We start from the raw sequence: 22,419 nt of genomic DNA on the forward strand, positions 1-22,419 counted from the left end.
TGCTCTCTCTCTCTCTCTCTCTCTCTCTCTCTCACACACACACACACACACACACACACACACACACACACACATAATGGATATATTTCCTCAGTTTGCTCTAAGTGCTGACTATTGCCCAAAGGATTGGTGAAGGAAGATCAAATCCAGGCCTTTTTTTTACTGTCTCCCCCCATCCCCCTTAGAGTTTAAAGTCACACTACAGTATTGTATGATTCTCACTTAGGTTCATTCCTGTGCTTGGGGCTTAGAGGAAAGTTAGATCTGATCAGGGTAAGATTTGGCTGATGAAATTCACTGGAGGGGGAAGGGCACTATGCAAGGCAATGGTTATAGTGGTCGACCTTGGAGTGAATCTAAGCTGGGAAAAATGAAAGGGTGGGTAAAAAGAGGTGGCCCCTAGAGGAAGGAATCAAATAAATGTGGGCCAGGGGACTTTCCAAGGATCAAGCATGAGGAAGTAAGGCCATCAGGGAAGAGGAAGTATGACAGATCTGTGACCAAAAAAAGTACTAAGCAAACAGCACAGCCATTCGGCCGGCCCCTGTCTCCCTGACAGTGTCAGAGCCATTGGTCTGGAAGAAGCTGAAGAATGGAACACCCACTCCTAATCTTCAGGATGCCACACAGACTGAACACACAGGAGGGAATCGGCCAATTAGGTACTGCCTCAGCTTCTTTACAAGCTTTGGACTATACAAAGCTTGGGTGGCCACATAAAATGCTTTACAAAGCACTGGCCACATTGCTTTCCTCACATCATGGGCTTATAATTATTTCTGGAGACATTTATTCTCGCCTGGTTTTTGAAATAGCCAGTGGTATCTTTCTTCCTAAGTCCAGTTCCTACTCCTCCTGACTTCCTCCTAGCTGCTGCTTCATGGCATCCCCTTTGTCAGTAGCCAAGCTGTCACCAAACCTGTGTCCTTTAATCCTTTTTCCTCCTCTCTCTGCCCAGTTAACCTGGAAAATGTAATAATCTGAATTATCCAATAAAATATGCTTCTGTGATGTTATTATCCTCTATCTGCACTGTCTTCGTGGGGCTATTGAACATTTGAAATGTGAGGAATGCAACTGAGAGACAGAATTTTACATTTTAATTTTTATTAAATTTCAACTTAAACAGGTAACAGGCTAGTGGATGCTATATTTATTTAGCTTAGCATAAGTATAGTTACTTCCTACCCCAAAGCTGATCTAGCTTCCTTGCCACTGTGCCAGGTCAAGTATTAATAATCCCTGAACATTTGGTGAACTCCATTTATTATTTGTTTGTGTTATGCTAGAAATGGGTCTTAAACTCAAGGTCTTATGCTCTCACTTGGCTTTTTTTGCTTGAGACTGGCACTCTACCACATCTTCACTTCTGGCTTTTTGCTGGTTAATTAGAGATTAGAATCTCACGGACTTTCCTGCTCAGGCTGGCTTCAAAACAAGATCTTCAGAGCTCAGTTTTCTGGGTAGTTAGGGATACAGGTGTGAGCCATCAGTGCGCAGCAAGTTACTTTCCCTTTAAATCCATCTTATGCCAAAAACACTCTCCTACATAGTGGTTAAATCATGACCCTGTCCTATCAGTACTTTTCCCACCAGTTAAGCACAAACTACTCAGTCTGACACTTGCTCCCGATTTTGTATTTCTAGGTCCCTTCTCCAGACTTACTTCTCACTGTATCCTTACATGTATATCCAACTACATGTAATTTCTGCCAAACTGTCCCAATTCTGTCTCTCTGCCTATCACAAATGCTCTCCACTGTCCACCCCCCACCAACAATACCATCTGCTGAATTCCTGGAAGGCCTATCTCTCAAGGACAGCCTCCCACCTGGAGAATTTTCTCCTCCTCTAAAGTCCCACCTTTTGACGCTACTTCACCTATGACACAAGCTACTTTGTATATTTTATAGGGACCTTTTCATTCTACATTCTTTTTTTGGGGGGGGAGGGGGGGAGGTCAGGTCGTGGGCCTGAACTCTGGGCCTGGGCGCTGTCCCTCAGCTCTTCAGCTCAAGGCTAGTACTCTACCAATTGAGCCACAGCACCACTTCCGGCTTTTTTCTTTTTGCTTATATGGTGCTCATGCATGCAAGGCAAGCGCTCTACTACTGAGCCACCTTCCCAGCCCTCATTCTACATTCTTTATTTCCTTTTCCTTAAAAAAATATTGTACCAGTACTGGGGTTTGAAATCAGGGCCTAAATGCTGTCCCTTAGCTATTTCACTCAAGGCTGACTATCTACCAGTTGAGCCACACCTCCACTTCTGGCCTTTTGGTGGTTATTTGAAGATGAGTTTCACAGACTTATCTTTCCAGGCTGGATTTGAACCATGATCTGCAGATCTAAGCCTCTGAGTAGGTAGGATTACAGGTGTGAGCCACTAGTACCCGTCTTCTTTTCATTCTTCTTACTAAATACCACTTCTTACAGATTATTGCATTTTAATGATGTTAATTCCTCCTGCAGTGTTGGTCTTGCAGTACCTTAAGAAATGAAACATTTCTCAATTAGCCACTGAATGAGTTATATGCTTTTATGAAATCTGAGAATTTAGACTTTGTCTAATGCTGATAGTAATATTACTACCTCTCAAGGAGAATATCCTTATGCCCTTAGATGACATTGTTTCTCTTCATATTACAACTGGCTAAGGATCTTTTCAAATTGCCTCTCACACTTAAGATACTTCAACAATTCAGTTATAGCCTGTAACTCTAGGAGGTATGATGTTCAGACCTGGCAGGATCAGAAGAGCTACTTTCAGGATCAATTTATAGAAAGGCCTTTAAAAAGCATTCAGATTGTGACACTAATCAATAGAAAAGGAGCCTTCCATTTTAGAAAATGTATTTTTAGGGATTGAACTCTTAGAATCTTGTAACCCATGAGAAAACTGCACAGGCTATGCCCTTTGAAACCTAATGTGTTTTCTCTTGTTTTAGTGGGTTTTATGAAATTTAAAGCTATGTATATATGTATGTATGTATGTATTTAGATATTTATTATCAGTACTGGGGGTCAAATCCAAGGTCACATCCATGCCCGGCAAGTGGTGGGGCAGTAAAGTGACACCCTGATCCCCAGGGATAACATTTTCAATAAAATACATACCTCACACATGTAACACCTTATGATCATTGGTTTAACAGACCTGAACTGAAGCTTAACACTTGCCAATGTCTCATTCATGAGACTGAGGGTGTAGACAGGAAAAATTAAAGCTTGTCTTGCAGAGGGTAAAAGTATGATATGGCATTGGCTAGTCACGTTATAGTTTTTGAAACGATCCCACAATAACTAATTTAATCCTATCAAAACCCAGTATTAAATTAGGTACTATCATCCTCATTTTGCAGTAAATTGGAAAGGCCCCTAGGTGGTACCTGACTCTTTGAGAATCAACACATTGGCTTTAGGGACTGTATATGGAAATACACACCTGTAGTCTCAGCTACTCAGGAGAAGGAAATAGATCATAGTCTAAGAACAGTCATGCAAAAATGAGAGGTCCTATTTGAAAACAGACTGAAAGCAAACAAATGGAGGCATATCTCAAGTAGTAGAGCTCTTTCCTACCCCAGCACTGCCAAACAAAGAGCAACAGCAATAATTAATAAAATGAGTAACAACAACAAAAATCACCAATTGGATCAATGTATTAGAAAACAAAAACTTAGTCTATTTTGTTCATTGTAATATTCTCAATAGAAATTCAGGATCATATGTTCATAAACGGAGAAAGAGAGAAAAAGAAAATAAGCCAACCATCTGGTTCCTTACTTAGTTGTGTGTTTTAATTATGTGATAAGTGCATCTTATCTCTATTGGTGCTATTCATAATGTGCTCCATAATTTAGTTCTTCGTTATTACTGGTAATAATTGTTTATTACCAGTGGACCTTGTAAGTGTGGCAAATGAGGAAGCATTGAGAGTCTTCTTTGGCAACTTGACATTGCTATAATCTTCAAACTAGTGACCAGTGCACTTGATTAGTTGAATCTGGGTACAAACTAGTTTAGCTCATGTCCAGCTCATGTGGAGAGTCACCAGTAGTATAGTATTATTTCATTTAATCATACCATCTAGGTCACTTGCTACCTTCCTGCCCATTTTGCTTTCTTCTTCTTGAAGATATTTACTGTTTAACAAGGAGAAGGTTTCATGCCTTTGAAGTGAAACTCAGCAACTGATGTGATATATTTTTTAACTTCTTCTTCTTGGAGGCCTTATCTACTGATCTTGTGATATGTAGGTATTGTTGTGTAGCAAAGGGGTATACGGTACCTGGAGTGAGATAATACAGATTAAAGTATAGGTTCTGGCACTTACCAGCTGTGTGAACTTGGGCAAATTGCTTAACTTCTTGCAGTCCCAGTTTTCTTATCTTAAAAAAAAGTAGGGCTAGAGATGTGGCTCAGTGGGTGCAGTTTTCCTAGCAAGATCAAGACCTTGAGTTAAAACCTCAGTACAATAAATAAATAAATAGAGTTTGGTTAAAAACTAAGACAGCTAATGAATGTAAAACATTCATTAAAAACTGGTACATTATGACAAAATATTACTTTTATGTTATAGTTAACATTATTCTATGCTGAGATCATAAAAATTCAGGCTATTTGACAAAATTTTAAAACCTTCACTATAGAGATAATCGTAGGAATATCTAGGCTTGTATATAGACAGTCACTTCTCAGCTAGACAAGAAAGGTCAACTACTCTCAGAGACCTTTGTATTTGTTTTTTAATGCATTCTGTAATCTGAAGAATAATATATTTAGCTTCAAGGTTGCCATTAGAGACAGTTTCTGAAATGGGGAATGGTGGTGGTTCACACCTATAATCCCAACACTCAGAAGAGTAAGGCCAGAGGATTGTGAATTCAATACCAGCCTGGAACTCTATAGGAAAACAACAACAGCAACAACAGAGAAAGAGCCATAGACAGAGACAGGAGGGAAGGAAGAAGGAAGTAAAAAAAGGGAAGAAGGGAGAGAGGGAGGAAAAGAAAAAGGGAAGGAAAGAGGGAAGCTGAGAAGGAATGAACTCTATTTCTCATATGAAGTTATGGGTTGGTAAAAGAAGGCAAGCAGTCAGGTGTTTGGTGTACATTGCATGAGAGCTATAGAGAGTGAAGAAAACACACAGATAGTCAAGATTAACTTGTTGAGCTGGAAAGGTAGCTCAGTGGTGGAATGCATGTTTAGCATGAACAAGGCCCTAGGTTCAATTTTTTAAAAAAGAAGTGAACACAAAGGCATAATGCTTATGTGCCTCTGATCATATAAAATAATATTTATCAAAACGAATGCCAGGAAATGGAAACATTTGTCTTGTTTTCTTTTTGTCTTGTTTTCTTTTTGTCTTGTTTGTTCCTTTGTCTTTGGAAAGGCAAGTGGAGGGGCACAGAAATGGAGGGACAAAGGATGAACAAAGCAGCAGTGGTATTCACTGGACAGTATGTGTAAAATAAATGGGGACAGCAGGGAAAAACTTGGAGAGAGTGAGGGAAGGGGTGACATTGTCCAAAAAAAAAAAAAAAAGTACTCTTAGCTGGGCACTGGTGTCTCATGCCTGTAATCCTAGCTACTCAGGAAGCTGAGATCTGAGGATTACAGTTTGAAGCCAGCCTGGGAAGGAAAATCTGGGAGACACTTATCTCCAATTAAATCACAAAAAAAGCCAGACATGGCATCGTGGCTCAGGAGATACAGTGCTAGCCTTGAGCAAAAGGAATTCAGGAATAATGCCCAGGCCCAAAGTTCAAGCCTCACTACCAGAAAAAATAAAAGTATTCTTTACATGACTTGTGTAACTGTAACCCTTCTGTACATCACCTTTATAATAACAATAAAAATAGTTTTGGAAGAAAGAAAGTTACTTGGCAATACATATGTTGCCAATTTATATATTTTATACAACGGACTCACAAAGTCTCTTTCTGCTAAGCTCTATCCTGCTCATTCTTTGCCATTTCCTCCTATGAATCTTGTCATCTGGAAGGAAGCAGCTACTAACTCAGCTATGCAACTCCTAGAAAGAGTCAAGGATTCCTGCAGTAAAGAAATTGGATGTTGATAAGTACCATCAGGCTCCATACAGCTGGACACAGAAGAGAAAGCCCATAAGTGGGCACCAATGGCTTATGCCTGTAATCCTAGCTACTCAGAAGGCTGAGATCTGGTGATCATCTGATGGTCACCCTAGAGGAAAGCTGGTGAGACTCTTATTTCCATATAACCATCAAAAAGCTGAAAGTGGATCTGTGACCCAATGGAGCAGAGTGCTAGCTTTTAGCATAAAAGCTAAAGGACAGTGCTCAGGCCTTGAGTTTGAGATCCAGTACCGGCCAACAAAAAGGGAGCAATGGGACTGGGAAGGTGGCTCAGTGGTACAGTGCTTGTCTTGCATGCATGAGGCCCTGGGTTCAATTCCTCAGCACCACATAAGCAGAAAAAGCAGAAAGTGCTGTGGCTCAAGTGGTAGAGTGCTGGTTTTGAGCTGAAGAGCTGAGGGACAGTGCCTAGGCCCAGAGTTTAGGCCCCATGACCAACAAAAAAATAAAGGGAGAGGTGGGAAGAGACCAAGGTAGACAGGGTTCAGAAAGTGTCAAGAGTAAGCAAAGTCTTCCTTATTGGGCAGATAAACTTGTTGAATCAGGGAGAAGGTGATCACCAGGACAAGGAGGCCTCCATTAATGCATAAATGGAGGGTTTTACAGAGGTGCACTGACATTATTTCTCCTGTAGCAAAACTCAAGCATAAGCAACTTAAGCAAAATCAACATATAGACACCTGAATTTACAGAGAACAAAAATACTGTATTTAGGGTTAATTGATTTAGTGAATAAAAATACAGGATGCCTAGGTAAATTTGATTTTCAAATAAATGACAAATACATTTTTCTACAAATACCTTTCAGGTAATATTTACTTAGGATTTATTTATCTGAAATTCAAATGTAACTGAATGTCCCATATTTTACCTGAAAAACTTAAAGGTGGTTAAATATTTAGATAATAATTCTAGAAGAGCAATTTTGCTGGAGTGCCAGCAGCTTAGGTCTGTAGTCCTAGTTACTCAGGAAGCTAGATCTAAGGATTGCCAGCCTAAGGAAGAAAAGTTCGTGAGCCTGTTATCTTCAATTAACCACCAAAAAGCCAGAAGTGGAGCTATGGCTCAAATGAGGGGGTGCAAACTTGAGAGACAAAGCTAAGAAACGGTGCCATAGTTGCTGAATTCAAGTCCCATTACTGGCACACAAAAATAAGTAAAAAACAAAAACATAAATAAAATATTATACTTATTAGCTTTGTTACCCCAGGGAAATTGCTTAACCTGTTGGGACTCAATTTTCTTTATCATTATTATTATTAGTAGTAATAGTATTGTTATTATAAAGACGTTGTACAAAGGAGTTAAAATTACATGATTCAGCTACTTTTATAATACAAAATTTAGATAATATTTACCCTGTTTTTTGCTTTTACTTTTGTTTTATTTTGTTTTACTTGAGGCTTGAACTCAGGGCCTGGGCATTGTTCCTGAGCTCCTTTTGCTCAAGGATAGCCCTCTACCACTTGAGCCACTGTTCCACTACTGAGTTTTCCTGTGATTTAATTGGAGATAAGTGTCTTAGAGACTTTCCTGCCTGGGCTGGCTTCAAACTGTGATCCTCAGATCTTAGCCTCTTGAGTAGGTCAGCTAACAGGCATAAGCCACAAGCACCTGGCTCACCTTGTTTTTTTCTTTGTGTTTTTTTTTTTCTTTATATAACTCAGGACTTTGTACTCTTGGTTGGATTTTTCTGCTCCAAACGTGCTCTACCACTTGAGCCACACCTCCACTTCTGGCATATTACTACTTCATTAAAGATAATAGTCTTGCAGATCTGTCTACTCAGGCTGGCTTCAAAACTCCATCCTCAGATCTCATCTTCCTAAGGAGCTAGGATAACAGGCCTGAGCCATCAGCCCCTAGCCTACCTTATTGTTAAATTAAATAATAGTCATAATCCTACATACAGATACCAGTTTGAAGCCAGCCTATACAAATAAGTTGGAGTGGTAGAGCTGATAGTCACCTGAAGCTCTGAGTTCATATTTCAGTATTAACAAGGGAAAAAAAGTAGAATGATAACTGATACATAGTAAGTACCAAAAAAAGTCTTTTCTAATAGAAAATACAAATGGCTAGTCACTAACCAAATTACTCTTTAAAACCTGGTATGATTCTAAATACTCTGTTTTTTAAAGATCTAAGTAGAGTTTTATTTTTTTTCTTTCATATCCATGATGCTTAGGATGATGCTTTGCAATAAACTGAAGTAGTGTGACTTTTAGATTCACTATATTTGGCCAAAAGGAACAACAACTAACATTTTACTATTCTAACCTTCTTCATGTGATGTGTAACAACTGGACCTACTGTGTGTGTATGAGGGAGAAAGAGAGAGAGAGACAGAGAGAGACAGAGACAGAGACAGATAGACAGACACAGAGACAGACACAGAGATAGACACAGAGAGACTGAGCGACAGAGAGAGACAGAGACAGTACTGGGGCTTGAACACCATCCTTTAGCTTTTCACTCAAGGCTGATGCTCTACTATTTGTGCTACAGATCCACTTCTTGAGCTTTGTTGTCTAATTGGATGGACATAAAAGTCTTGTGGATTTGTCTACCTGGGTTGGCTTCTAACTGTAATTTTCAGGTCTCAGCCCCTGGAAGAGCTAGGATTATAGGCATGAGCCACATGTACCCATCTTTGAATCTATGTTTGAAAATGTCCACAGCTTCAGGTTTCCAATGAGAACTTTGTGTAAATGTTTATAAAATATCCTTGAATGTTTATTGAGTAAAAGTCAGGAGCCAGTGACAGCTCTTGAAAGAGTTTCTGTTACAATAATATTTGGTATTCTAGGATTTCTGTGCACTATATATTATATAAGAAAAACCATAGATAATTCTGATTCTTGTATATAAAGTGTTATTACCACAAAGTTAAATGCCAGATAGGAAAAAATTATATAGTTAGCTACTAGCTGAAGCCTGATCTGAGGATCAAGATTTGAAGCAAACTCTGTGCAGTAAAGTCCATGAATTTTTTTCTCCAATTACCCAGCAAAAATCTGGAAGTGGAGGTATGGCTAAAGGAGTAGAGATCCAGCTTTGAGCAAAAAAGCGAAGCAAGATTACAAGGCCAAAAAAAACAACAACAAAACAAAACAAAACCCACAACAACAACAAAAATGTGCAAGGCCCAGAGTTCAAGTATCAATACAGACAGGGATGGACACACACACACACACACACACACACACACACACACACACACACACACAAAGAAGTGGTAGTACTATAGTGGTAGGCTTGAAATCTAAAGAATCTAGTTCTCTTAGCATAACTTTCGTAATATTTCTAAGTATTTGCTTCCTCATATATAAGTGGAGAATACTAATATCTATCTAGGTATCTTTATTTATTTATTTATTTTTGGGTCCGGTCATGGGGCCTGAACTCTGGGCCTGGGCTCTGTCCCTCAGCTCTTCAGCTCAAGGCTAGCGCTCTACCACTTGAGCCACAGCGCCACTTCCGGCTTTTTTCTTTTTGCTTATGTGGTGCTGAGGCATCGAACCCAGGGCCTCAGGCATGCAAGGCAAGCGCTCTACTACTGAGCCACCTTCCCAGCCCAATCTTTAAAAGCAAGAATTAAGTTAAATGACAAACTATGAAAGACAAAACAGTACAGACTAATCTGTTGATTCATTAGAAAGAACACCGTGAGCCAAAGAGACCTTAAGAAAAAAGATTGTAGCAAAAAGCTAGAGCTGAATTGGAACTTCTTGCTCTGCCCTTATCTGCCTCTAGATGAGAGCCAGTATCTTCCAAACAATGATACAACCTAATGGGAATGCAAGGGAAGACTTTATCCATCTCCTATTATCTTCCATGCTGTGTGTGTGTGTGTGTGTGTGTGTGTGTGTGTGTGTGTGTTTTGTAACAGGGGGCAATAGTGGGGTAGAGTTAAGCCCCTCCCCCAAAGAGTTTCTAATTTACCTTTTGATAACTTGTTAAATTAGCTACCAAAAACTACCCGTTTGAGTAGTTCTTCCACTACATTTATAATATTAATTCTGAGCCAAGGGAGTATATATCGCAAATTCAAACCAGATTCAGAAATTATGACCTCAGTCTTTCCAATGTTTTACTGATTAAGTTGTTACAAATTAAATAGAGGTAGAGTGCATTATGGGGAAATAAAGGAAAAACTGAACCCGTGAAAATAACTGAAGTCAGAGAATTGTTTTCTGCATCAAGGTTAGCAACCAATATTTGTGGTATTTTCCAAGGAGGAATGGGGGAGAGGCCAGTGGGAGGGTTTTACCAAGGGGATTACCAAGAGAGCTTGTCATTTGGAACTGTAAATTCATAAGGAATGCATTGTTTTTCAGGGCAGTACAGGGATAATGTAGTACACCAGGGAAATAATAGCTAGGGGTAGAATAAGCTGGTGGAGGGTGGGTATAGTGATGCCTGCCTGTAATTTCAGCTGTTTTGGAGATGGGTTTTGGGATGATCAAAGTTCAGGACACCTGAGGCAAAAATAAAATAAAATAAAATAAAACCTCATCTCAAACAGCAAGCTGGGTATGGTGGTCTACCATCTGTTAGCTCTGTAGGAAGCACAGAAAGGAGAATGGACGTCTGAGACCAGCCCTAGGCAAGCATACAAGACCATCTGAAAAGTAACTAAAAACAAAAAGGGTTGGAGGTATGGTTGAAGGAGTAGAGTGCCTGTTTAGGAACTGCAAGACCCTAAGTTCAAACCCCAGAACTGAGTTTGGCGCATGTAGCTCATGTCTATAATCCTAGCTACTTAGGAGGCTGAGGTCTGAGGAATGCAGTTTTAAGCCAATCCAGACAGAAAATCTAATAAATCTTATCTCCAAATAACCAACAAAAAGCTAGAAGTAGAAGTGTGCCTCAAATGGTAGAGTGTCAGCCTTGAGCAAGAAAGCTAAGCAAGAGTATAAGACCCTGAATTCAAGTCTCAGTACCAACACAAAAACAACAAAGAAACAAAACCCAGTACTATGCAACAACAACAGCAATAAACAACTGGAAGTCTATTTTGAAAGCTAATTAATCAACATTTATACATGGATTATCAACCATGTGTTGACTAGCTTAATATGTTGAGGGGCTGCTATAATATATAAAGAGCAGTACTAGCACTCTGGAGAAAAGAATTGGGATAACAATAGCAGAAAAAGATAGAAGAAAGACCAGAGCCTAAGAAATATGTTTTTTTTTCTTTTCTTTTCTTTTTTGCAGGGGGTCAAGGAGCAAGACTTGAACTCAGAATCTGCCATTTCATTAATAGGTTGGCACTGTACTACATGAGCTACATCTCCAGCCCATTAAGAAACCTTGAGTGACTAACATTTGAGTACTTTGGAGATTTTTTTTCTTTTTTTAATACTGTGTTCTAAAACAGAAATACAGTTTGCTATTGACAAGGAAGGCTCTTGACAAATAAATAAATAATAATGAATGAAGTATGAGGTATGTAGGGGATGTAATTATAGGTCTTGCTTGGGTTTTAAACATGGTCAAGGGCAGAGGGGAAGTAGGTCTTAAGTCTTTCCCGTGCCTCCCACACCCAGAATGCATGCTGTGAAGGGAAGAATGCCAGGCACAGGCTCTTGACAGACATCTGAACCAGAGTGTGATCTTCCTGCAGTTTGGAGAGTTTCTCAGTGCTCCTATGTGTGCCCTCTGAGCTGTAATCACCAAAACAAAGTATTATGATTTCAGCCTATGCAAGTATCTCACTAATGGTCATTTGCTGAATTTAATGAATTCCAGAACCAATTTGTGATCTTCCAGTCAGCTCAGGCTTATCAGGGAATCTTAGTGTGATAGAGGAGATCAGCTCCACAAACCACATCACTGAAACATTGATAGGAAAATGAGTTCAAATAAATTCTGTGGGCAGGGTCAGATCTTGAACTTATCTAATGCCATGAAGCACAAAAATGTAAGATGTTTCTGCCAGGCACTGGCAGCTCATGCCTATAATTCTAGCTACTTAAGAAGCTGAGATCTGAAGATTACAGTTTGAAGCTAGGCAGGAAAATTTGTGACATTTACCTCTAATTATCCACCAAAAAGCCAGAAGTGGAGTTGTGGCTCAAGTAGTAGAGCATCATCTTTGGGAGAAAAAGGTAAGGGACAGTGCTCAAGCCCTTAGCCAGTACACACACACAGTACACACACACACACACACACACACACACGCATGCATACACATACCAAGTTAGATATTGGCTGTCCTGATGAGCTGAAGGACAAGTGTAATACTTGCCTTGCAAACTCAACTCAGGTATCCTTTTATTCTCTCTTCAAATTTCACAGCTTCCTCTACTCGGCCTAAAAAGGAAAACTCACATCTTGGAGTTGTTACAATAAAACTATTGGCAGCCCTTAAAGTGAGAACAGAGGCTTGCCTTAATTTATTACACATCAGGGTAATAATAACAACACCACTACTGGCAGCTGGATAATCTCCACTGTGTTTCAGTAGGAGTGCGGTAGAGAGAGCAGAGAGGGCCCAGATTCCCTCTGTGGGGCTAAGTGCGGCCAGGCACACTCTTGGCTCAAAACCACAAGATGAGGTGCTATGACTGGGCTGTGCAGTGCCAAGATGTGATACAGAATGGTTGACATGTCATATTTCAACAGAAAACATTGGCAGTCATTTATCAGCTCTGGGAGAGGAGATACTTATTGCCAGGAGAATAAGCACCCTTATCTCTCATGAAGAGCCCCTCTGTCTGGAAGAGGATGAAAACCTAGCTTTAGAACCATAGAGCTGACAGAGTCCTTTTGGAGGACCTCATTTAAAAAAATCTGGGGGCAGGGGCTGGAAATGTGGCTTAGTGATAGAGTGCTTGCCTCGCATGCATGAGGCCCTGGGTTCGATTCCTCAGCACCACATAAACAGAAAAAGCCAGAAATGGCGCTGTGGCTCAAGTGGTAGAGTGCTAGCCTTGGGCAAAAGCAGTTTAGGGACAGTGCCTAGGCCCTGAGTTCAAGCCCTAGGACCAGCAAAAAAAAAAAAAAAAAAAAGAAAAAAGAAATCTGGGAGCAGCCAGGTGCTGGTATGAGGTGTGAACCTCTACTCCTAGTTGTTCAGGAGGCTGAGATTTGAGGATAACAGTTTGAAGCCAGCCTGGGCAGAAAAGTCTGAGGCTTTTATTTCCTATAAACACTATTCAGAAAAAGCTAGAAGTGGTGCTGTGGCTCAAGTGGTAGAGTGCTAGCCTTGGGCACAAAGAGGCTCTAGGATAGCATCCAGGCACCAAGTTCCAGCCCCAGGACTGGCAAACAAAAAATAACTAAATAAGTTATTTAGTTGAGCATCAAAAATTAAGTCTAAGCCAGGTGCTGGTGGCTCACACTGGTAACCCTAGCTACTCAGGAGGCTGAGATTGGAGGATCTCGATTCAAAGCCAGCCTAGCCAGGAAAGTCCGAGAAACTCTTATCTCCAATAAACCACTCAGAAAACCAGAAGTGGCGCTGTGGCTCAAATGGTAGAGCACTAACCTTGAGCTGAAGAGCTCAGGGACAGCGTTCAGGCCCAGAGTTCAAGCCCCATGACGGACCAAAAAAAAAAAATTACATCTATCCAAAGACAGATCCAAGGAATACAGATGTAAGAAATATCTAGCAGAAATCATAAAGAAGCCATCCTTCAGGCCAATGGTCTCTTTCAGTGCCAGCCTCATTTCTAGGCTACTTCTCTGTTTCTGCATCATGGATTCTGAGTCTTGGGTGTCTGATCAACCTTGGCTGCTTCCAGGGAAACTGCCATCAAGCCCTCAGCATTCAGCATGCCCACAGCAACCACAGTGACATCCGCACAGAGGGCAGCGTCCATCAGAGGTCCCCCCCTGCTGCTCTGCTTGCTCTGGAAGCCTTTCATTAGAGTTTCTAAATTTTAAGATAATGGGAACTTAATGGGGATTATTTTGATCTCCTCTCACCAGCAAACACTTTTGTGTCTAAAACCTGCAGCGCCAGCTGCGTGGCCTAAACCGACTGTATCCTGAGCAAGCAGAAGCGTGGCCCTGCAATCTGTCACCTTGATCTCTGAAGGCACAGGCCATTGCTGCGGCCCAGTTTTCTTTGCTCTGAAGCCAAGACTTTGGCCTGTAAATGTATTTGGACATCTGGTCATTTTGGTGGTCACGTTGGATTCTTCTTTCTTTCACCCAATATGTGTTGAGTTTGTTTATTTCTGCATCGGCAAAGTTTGCATTGCTGTTTGGAGGGTAAAATTAGCAGAGATTTCTTTTGTATATATGTGTGTGTGCTGGCGTGTGGCTTGAACTAGGGCCTCAAGCTCTTGCTTGTTTTTTTGCTCAAGATTGGCACTTTACTACTTGAGCCACAGCTCCACTTCTAGTTTTCTGGTAGTTACCTGAAAATAAGAGGGCAACAAATTTGTCTGCTCAGAAAACGAGGGGAGGGGGGCGGCTAACAATGTTTGACAAGAAACGTATTCATTAGCTTACTTATGTAACTATAATCCCACTTCACATCACCCTTACAATAAAATTGAAAACAAATGTCTGGTCACTCTGACTTTGAACCTCAATCTCAGCTTCCTGAATAGCTAGGATTATAGGGTTAGGTGTGAGCCACCAACACCTGGCTACAATTGGGGAATTGTGTGTGTGTGTATGTGTGTGTTTGTGTGTGTGTGTGTGTGTGTGTGTGTGTGTGTGTATTTGGTACTGGGGTTTGAATTCAGCACCTATGCACTGTCGCTTAGCTTTTTCAGTCAAGGATAGTGCTCTACCACTTGAGCCACAACTCCACTTCTGGCTTTTTGGTGGTTAATTGGAGGTAAGAGTCTCCTGGGCTGGCTTCAAACCTTGATCCTGACATCTCAGCCTCTTGAGCAGCTAGGATTAAAGGTTTAAGCCATAAACACCAATACCTGGCTTGTAACTGGGGGTGTTTAACTTGTCAAAATGATTGGCAAAACACAACCTTGTGAAAACCACCAGTCCCGCTAGACCCACTCAACATCTTACGGGATAGCCTGGGTTTGTGTTTCCCCTTCTTTTGTTATCTGTGAGCTATGAGGACTACTTAGGCAGATCTTTAAACCATCCCAATCTGGTGGCCACTGACTTCTCTCCAGCAAGAAACCAGGTCAGTTGTCTTGAGTTGAATGGAAATTTATCACTATTAACTTGAACTTGTGACATGCTTGTGGATGCTTCAAAACACATTGCCCATCAGATTCAATGGAGGGCTTGAGGCTTCCTTAATTTAATAATTGTTTTGAGGATACATTTATAAGACAATGAATTTTTCTGTCCAGCTTTGTGGTAGACTGGTACCAAATAAAGATACCAAGCAGACCAAAGAAATCCAAAACCACGTGTTAAAAATGAATTATTGAATTATGTATTATGTATTATTATTTTATTTTTTATTTAATTTTTCTTGGAGATGATAATGACTTTTTTTTCTTTTTGCTGGAAGTGGGGCTTGAACTCTGGGCCTGGGTGTTATCCCTGAACTCTTCAGCTCAAAGCAAGCCCTCTACCACTTGAGCCACAGTGCCACTTCTATTTTTCTGGTGGTTTATTAAAGATAACAGTCTCACAGGAAGCTGGGAAGGTGGCTCAGTGGTAGAGTGCTTGCCTTGCATGCATGAGGCCCTGGATTCAATTCCTCAGCACTACATTAAAAAAAAAAAGCCAGAAGTGGTGCTGTGGCTCAAGTGGTAGAGTGCTAGCTGAAGAGCTCAGGGAGAGCGCCCAGGCCCAGAGTTCAAGCCCCACGACCAAAGGAAAAAAAAAGAGTTTCGCAGATTTTCCTGCCTGGGCTAGCTTTGAACTGTTATTCTCAGATCTCCTAACTATGACCTTTGGGAATTAGTTTCTTGTAGTCCCAAGGTATAATAGGGACCTCTCAGGAAAAAAGAATTTGGATGGAAATCTGGCAGTGAGGAACAACATTGAGAAAGTGTGAATGAGGCAGAGACTGTAGTTTGACAAGAAACAGGTACCCAGCTTCAAAGCAGGCAGTGTGACTGACAGCATTGAGTGAGGATTAGCAGGCAGGGTGCAGGGACTTGGCTCCTCAGCCATCCTGATGTTCACAGATAGGGCAGCTTCAATACAGAGTGTTACACAGATCCTATGCTGCCTTCAGCAGTCTGTAGATGCTGACAGTGCCAGTGTTGGCATTAGCAGAGTCAGCCTGCAGACCTAGGCCCCTCCTAAATTTCCCACTTCTTCCAGTACTCACTGGTTCTCATCAGAGCTGCTCATCACAGCTGCTCCAGCCCACTTCCTATCTTTTACCATCAGAGGATGAAGATAGCAAATTGTAAATGATTGTTGCAAACTTTTCTATTGGTACTCTTAAGTTTGATCAGAGAGGCAAAGACCAAGAGCAAAAAGTTAGCTACATTTCTAAAATGATTTTGAAATGAAGATTGCTTGACACTGCAACTGGAGACAAAGACAATTTTCAGAGTTTAGGTTGAACAGGATCTCACAGAGATACAATCTTCAGATTATCAATCTATCTATCATCTATCTATTTATGGGGGGGAGGGAAACCAGGCTTTGGTGGTTCACATATATAATCTTAGCTACTTAAAAGGCTGATCTGAAGATCTGAGGATCATGGTTCTCAGCCAGCCTACACAGAAAGTCTGTGAGACTCATCTCCAATTAACCACCAAATAAAGCCCAAAGTGGGACCATAATGTAAATGGTAGGATACCAGCCTTGAATAGAAAAACTAAAGGACAGCACCCAGCACATGAGTTTAATTCCCAGTAAGATCTTCATAACAATCCTGTTCTTACATCTTAATCCTGAGTATTTCAACTGAGAGTGGAGTTTGAATTCCAACACAGCAGTTAATTCCTAAAACTTGGAAAGGAACAGGAAAAAGTAATTTATAAATGGAAAAAAAAAATTGTGCCCTAACATTTTCTACCTGGACAAGAATGAAAGTTCCATTTACAAGCTTAATGGTACATTTTGTTAATGCTAACTACACCTCCAAAACACCCTATCAATTGGCCTAAGCTCTACTTCATTTGGGCACCTTTCATCTTAGAGTACACAGTAAATAGTAATTAATTTCCAGAGTATTGCAAAGTCGGTCAAATCATTCAAACTTATCGTGATGACAGGTTGTTCAGTAAGTGGCAATTTCTTTTTGTTATCATTATTCTTCCCATATACTGGGAAACTGAGGCATAGGGCAGAGGTGAGATGCTGGCTTCAAGGATCTAGCCCAAATCAGTGATCAAATATTGATCACTGCTGTTATCTCTAGGAAGTGGCTTTTTGGTTCCGTAAGGTACTTTCCAGTGTCAGCACTTGTGTGTGTCAGCAGCTCAGACTCCCTTCCCAGGGGCCCCACGTCCTCAGGCCCTGTTTCATCTGGGGATCTCTGCTGATAAAGAACACAAAGTCAGTGAGGAAGTAGGACAAAATCTCAGTGAGTTTGAAGGTTGGATGCTTTAATAGAAATGTAGGAGGCAAGTAGAATGCTCTGTGACTGAGGTAGCATAATGAAAGATGATTGGACAGGAGACAGTTTTGTCCTCATAACCCTAATAGGGTCTTGACAGAGCTTACAGTCCAGGCTCCCTTGTAAAAGAGACATCAGAATGCCTTGACTAAACTGGACACCACCCAGACTTGATATGTTCTGCCCAGTGTGGCCACATTCTCCACTTTGGAAGAGGACTGTGTTGGGTAGATTTTTTTGTGTCTTTATTTTTTTCTATCTTTCATAGAGATAACGGTACAATAATTCCTAAGTTTACATAGTAGATAAATAATTCGGAACTACCTAGACTTGGATTGTGTGTGTGTGTGTTAGAGAGCTTGAACTCAGGGACTTGTACTCTTTTTGTTGTTGTTGTTGCTGCTGCTGTTGTTGTTGTCAGTCGTGGGGCTTGAACTCTGGGTCTGGGCGCTGTCCCTCAGCTCTTTAGCTCAAAGCGAGTGCCCTACTGCTTAAGCCACAGCGCCACTTCTGGTTTTCTAGTGGTTTATTGGAGATAAGAGTCTCATGGACTTTCCTGCCTGGGCTGGCTTTGAACCACAGTCCTCAGATCTCAGCCTCCTGAGTAGCTAGGATTACAGGCGACTTGTACTCTTGCTTAGCATTTTTTGCTCAAAGCTTGAGCTCTATCACTTGAGCCATAGCTCCACTTTCAGTTTTTAGTGGTTAAATGGATTTAGGAGTCCTGAGGATTTTTCTGCCTGGGTTAACTTTGAACCATGATCCTTAGATCTCAGCCTCCTGAGTAACTAGTATTATAGGTGTGGGCTACCAGAGCCCAACTTGGATCATTATTTAAGTAAGAAAAGAGGGCAGTGTTCAGTAGGTAGAAAAGTTTGGATGAGTAGGTAGCTTCTTGCCTCCCTTCTTTTTCATGATCTCTTTTCTTAAAATAGTATGAGGAAAATGAACTGACATGCCATTAATGAGTGTCCCTCCCTCCTTTCCCCTGGTCTAGTCTAACTCAGTATCTCAGCAGGAAAGTGGAAAAGAGGAAGAGGGACTTGACATTTACTGAGCACCAACTCAACTCCCTTAAGCAATTGTACTTCACATAAATAATTGCATTGAATCCTCCAAAATAAGACCCTATTATGCAGGTGTTATTATCTTCGTTTTAAAAAGATAATGCTTTTAGTCTCATATAGTCAGGATGGTGTGAAGTCAAGATTCAAAATTCAGAGCTTCCTGACTCCAGAGTCAATTTATTTTCCTGTTATCTTGCTAATGTGCCTGTTCTAAATGATGAAGGACTTGATCCTGAACTCATCTTCTTAGGAGGAACATGACAGCCATTGGGTACTGTCTTTGTCAGTGCTTATCAGATCATACTAAGGATAGATAGGAAGGGTCTAAATGATGAATGGTTGTTTCTAAACTCTGGTTGGCTGGGGATTTGCTTATTTAAATGAATGAATTTCTTTGCAGGGTGTGGAGCATGGATCCTGGCAAAAGATGAGGTACGATGGAGGGAAGATACGCTATGACTTGTTTGTTGAGAATTCAGCCCAAGCTTACCCTTACTCACTTGTCAATAAATTTTGGAGTGTTTTAACCTAAAGTGACCTTCAAAATATGTTATTCTTACCCTTATTATAAAAAGAATAATTATAGTTAAATGTATCAATTTATTATGTGTCAAGCTCCCCCTCCTCCTCTTCCTCCTCCTCCTCTCCGTACTCCTCCTCTTCTTCCTACTCCTCCTCCTCTTCCTCTTCCTCCTCCTCTTCCTCCTGGAACTCATGATCCTTTTGCCTTAGCAACAACTTCCCAGATGCTGGGATAATAGGTGTGTCCATGCCAGGACTTAATTTTTTTAGATCTACTTTTGTGCCTTTGGAATAAGATGAAGGTTTTTTGTTTGTCCAGATTCTTCCATCTTTCTGCTTCTGTACCTCTAAATGGTACCTTGTTGCTACCTGGCCTCAAGGAGACTCTCCAATGACAGAAAGAGGTGGTTTTATACTTGAAAAGCAGGCTTTTCTCATATTCTATTTCTAGGGGAATAGCAACCTTTTGCAACCCTGAACACAGACATGCTAACCTGCAATGTAAGTCTACCTGCTGTAACTCCTCACTCCAACTTTCTTCTTCTCTTTCCTTCCTGAGTCTTCAGTACCTTGCTCTCGTGTTGGGAGTAAGGGCTGTCTGTGGGTGAGAGTTTCCTTTCTCACGGGGAACCCTCTAGTGTAGTCACTTTCCTGGACACCCATAGGCACTAGAGAGGCTGAAACTCCATCCCTTGGAAGTGGGGGGTTCACTATCATACGACCTTCCATGCAGGAGGGGCAGGCGGTTTATAAAACTGAGCACAACTGGGCTGGGAGAGTGGCTCAGTGGTAGAGCGCTTGCCTTGCATGCCTGAGGCCCTGGGTTCAATCCCTCAGCAGCACATAAGCAGGAAAAGCCAGAAGTGGTGCTGTGGCTCAAGTGGTAGAGCACTAGCCTTGAGCTGAAAAGTTGAAGGACACTGCCCAGGCCCAGAGTTTAGGCCCCATGACTGACCAAAAAAAAAAAAAAAGTACATTTCTTTGGGGCTGGGAAGGTGGCTCAGTGGTGGAGTGCTTGCCTTGCATGCATGAGACCCTGGGTTCAACTCCTCAGCACCACATAAGCAGAAAAAGCTGGAAGTGGTGCTGTGGCTCAAGTGGTAGGGCTCTAGCCTTGAGCTGAAGAGCTGAGGGACAGTGCTCAGGCCGAGTTCAGGCCCCATGACCGACAAAAACCAAACCAAGCAAAACAAAAACAGCACAACTGTGGTTGGGGTTGATGAACATGTTCTTTTTTTCTTTTTCTTTTTTTTGGTCCGCTGTGGGGCTTAAACTCTGGGCCTTAGCGTTGTCCCTCAGCTTTTCAGCTCAAGGCGAGTGCTCTACCACTTGAGCCACAGTGCCACTTACAGTTTTCTAGTGGTTTAATGAGATAAAGAGTTTCACGGACTTTCTACCTGGGCTGGCTCAGATCTCAGCCTCTTGAGTAGCTAGGATTACAGGCAATGAGCCACTGGCACCCGGCTGAACATGTTTTTATATTGTCTAAAAATAAGCGTGTGGACCTCAGTGGGTGGAGGATCAGGCCGTTAAAAAAAAATAAAAGCCTCAGGATTCCACCCTCTGCTGTTCTAGAGAGGGAGGGTAAGAGATGTGGCAGCCTCAGGTGGCTGAAACTCACATCTGTGCAGCCTTCCTGTGGAAACTTGGCTTGCAGAATCACTCATTTCACTCAGACGGGTAAAGAACATGCAGTTTCTTTGTTTCTCGAAATTACTATGCTGTCTTTTATTGTCCCTGTGATGCCTCATCTGCGGAGTAGCAAGAGAGAAAAATTAATTTTAGTACCGTAGGTTTAAAAATAGTCTGATTCAGCTTAGTAAGGGTGGCTCACACTTGTAATCCTAGCCACTCAGGAGGCTGAGGTCTGAGGATCATGGTTCAAAGCCAGCCCAGGAGGGAAAGTCTATGAGACTTTTATCTACAATTAACCACCAGAAAACTGGAAGTGGAACTGTGGCTCAAAGTGATCGAGCTCTAGCCTTGAGCAAAAGAGCTCAGGGACAGAGCCCAGGCCTTGAGTTCAAGCCCCAAGACTGGAAAAAAAAAAAAAAAAAGTGTGATTCAACTATTTAAGCAGTTTTTCCTTCCCTTCTTCCCTCAACTTTTCCCCCTCCTTTCCTCTTCCCTTTTCTTACCTCCCTCCTTCTTTTCCTTTCCCTTCCTTCCTTCCTTTCTTTCCTCTTCCTTTTCTTCTTCTTCTTCTTCTTTTTTTTAGATAAGATCTTGTCATGTAGCCCTGGCTGGCCTAGAACTAGTGATCCTTCTGCCTCAGCCTCCAAAGTGCTGGGATTACAGGTCTGAACCATCATTCCCAACTATAAAGAATTTCTTTAGACTTATTTCTGGTCTTTGGGATAAGTTGAAGTCTTTCCATTTTTTCCATTCTTCTGCTTGAGTCTCCCAAAATGGTACCCTCTGTTCTGAGACTAGGTCCATTGGCCACTTCCTCCATGGTGGTATGGGGCTATCAACATGGCTGCCTTCGAGAGGCCTGGTGCAAGAGCTTTCTGACCTTGATTTTTCTCTAATTTATTTCATCTTGTGGCAGAAACCTGAAAGGAGGAGGCCAGGAGAGAATAAAGGATTCTCTCCATGGCATGTAACTGTCTTCTCTTCTGTTCCTAGCAGCAAGTGAAAGAAGAGGTTTCTTCCTCAAACTTTTCTTGAACCTAAAGGGAAATTCTAAAAGCAACAGCTTGGTTCTTGAGCTTGAACACAGTGTAGACTATCTGGTTTGTTTTCGGTACTGGTCTTCTCTATTTACAGCTTCGTACTAGAGGTTGAACATACATATACACATGCCTTTATTCTTGCCAAGCAAGTGCTCTGCTACTTGAGCCATACCCCTTGTCTGTTGGCTTTTAGCTCATTTTTCAGATGAGGTCTTGTGTTTTTACCCAGGCTGATCTTGAACCATGATCCTAGCGTCCCGAACTATATATAGCTGGAACTACAGCTACGTTGCTACTATACCTGGCTTGTTTTTGCAAAAGGTTCTCACTGATTTTGGCCCAGGCTAGACTCAAATTGGGATCCTCCTTCTTTGTTTCCCTCAGAAACAGTATTAACAAAATGAAATGTTAAGCCTCCAGAGACTTAAATTAAAAGATGAAGGATTTAGAAAAAAACTGAAATACTGTGTATATTGCATGTTGTCTTGATATATTATTGAGATAGGAATGGAATGGTTGTTTCAACATGCTCCTCAAGGAGAAAACTGGGAGTGTAGTATGTAAAGACAA

At 41.4% G+C, this 22,419-nt stretch overlaps 1 long non-coding RNA gene across 1 annotated transcript; it reads left to right on the forward strand.

The window, feature by feature from the left end:
* The first annotated feature begins 475 nt into the window (after window positions 1-475).
* LOC122110742 lies at window positions 476-19,185 on the forward strand. The gene is made up of 3 exons (XR_006147910.1): window positions 476-662; window positions 11,342-11,572; window positions 19,053-19,185. It is a non-coding gene; the product is annotated as an uncharacterized LOC122110742 (long non-coding RNA).
* The last annotated feature ends 3,234 nt before the right edge of the window (window positions 19,186-22,419 follow it).

Source organism: Dipodomys spectabilis, unplaced genomic scaffold, assembly GCF_019054845.1.
Source record: "Dipodomys spectabilis isolate Male_0828 unplaced genomic scaffold, ASM1905484v1 ptg000002l, whole genome shotgun sequence".
Taxonomy (NCBI): domain Eukaryota; kingdom Metazoa; phylum Chordata; class Mammalia; order Rodentia; family Heteromyidae; genus Dipodomys; species Dipodomys spectabilis.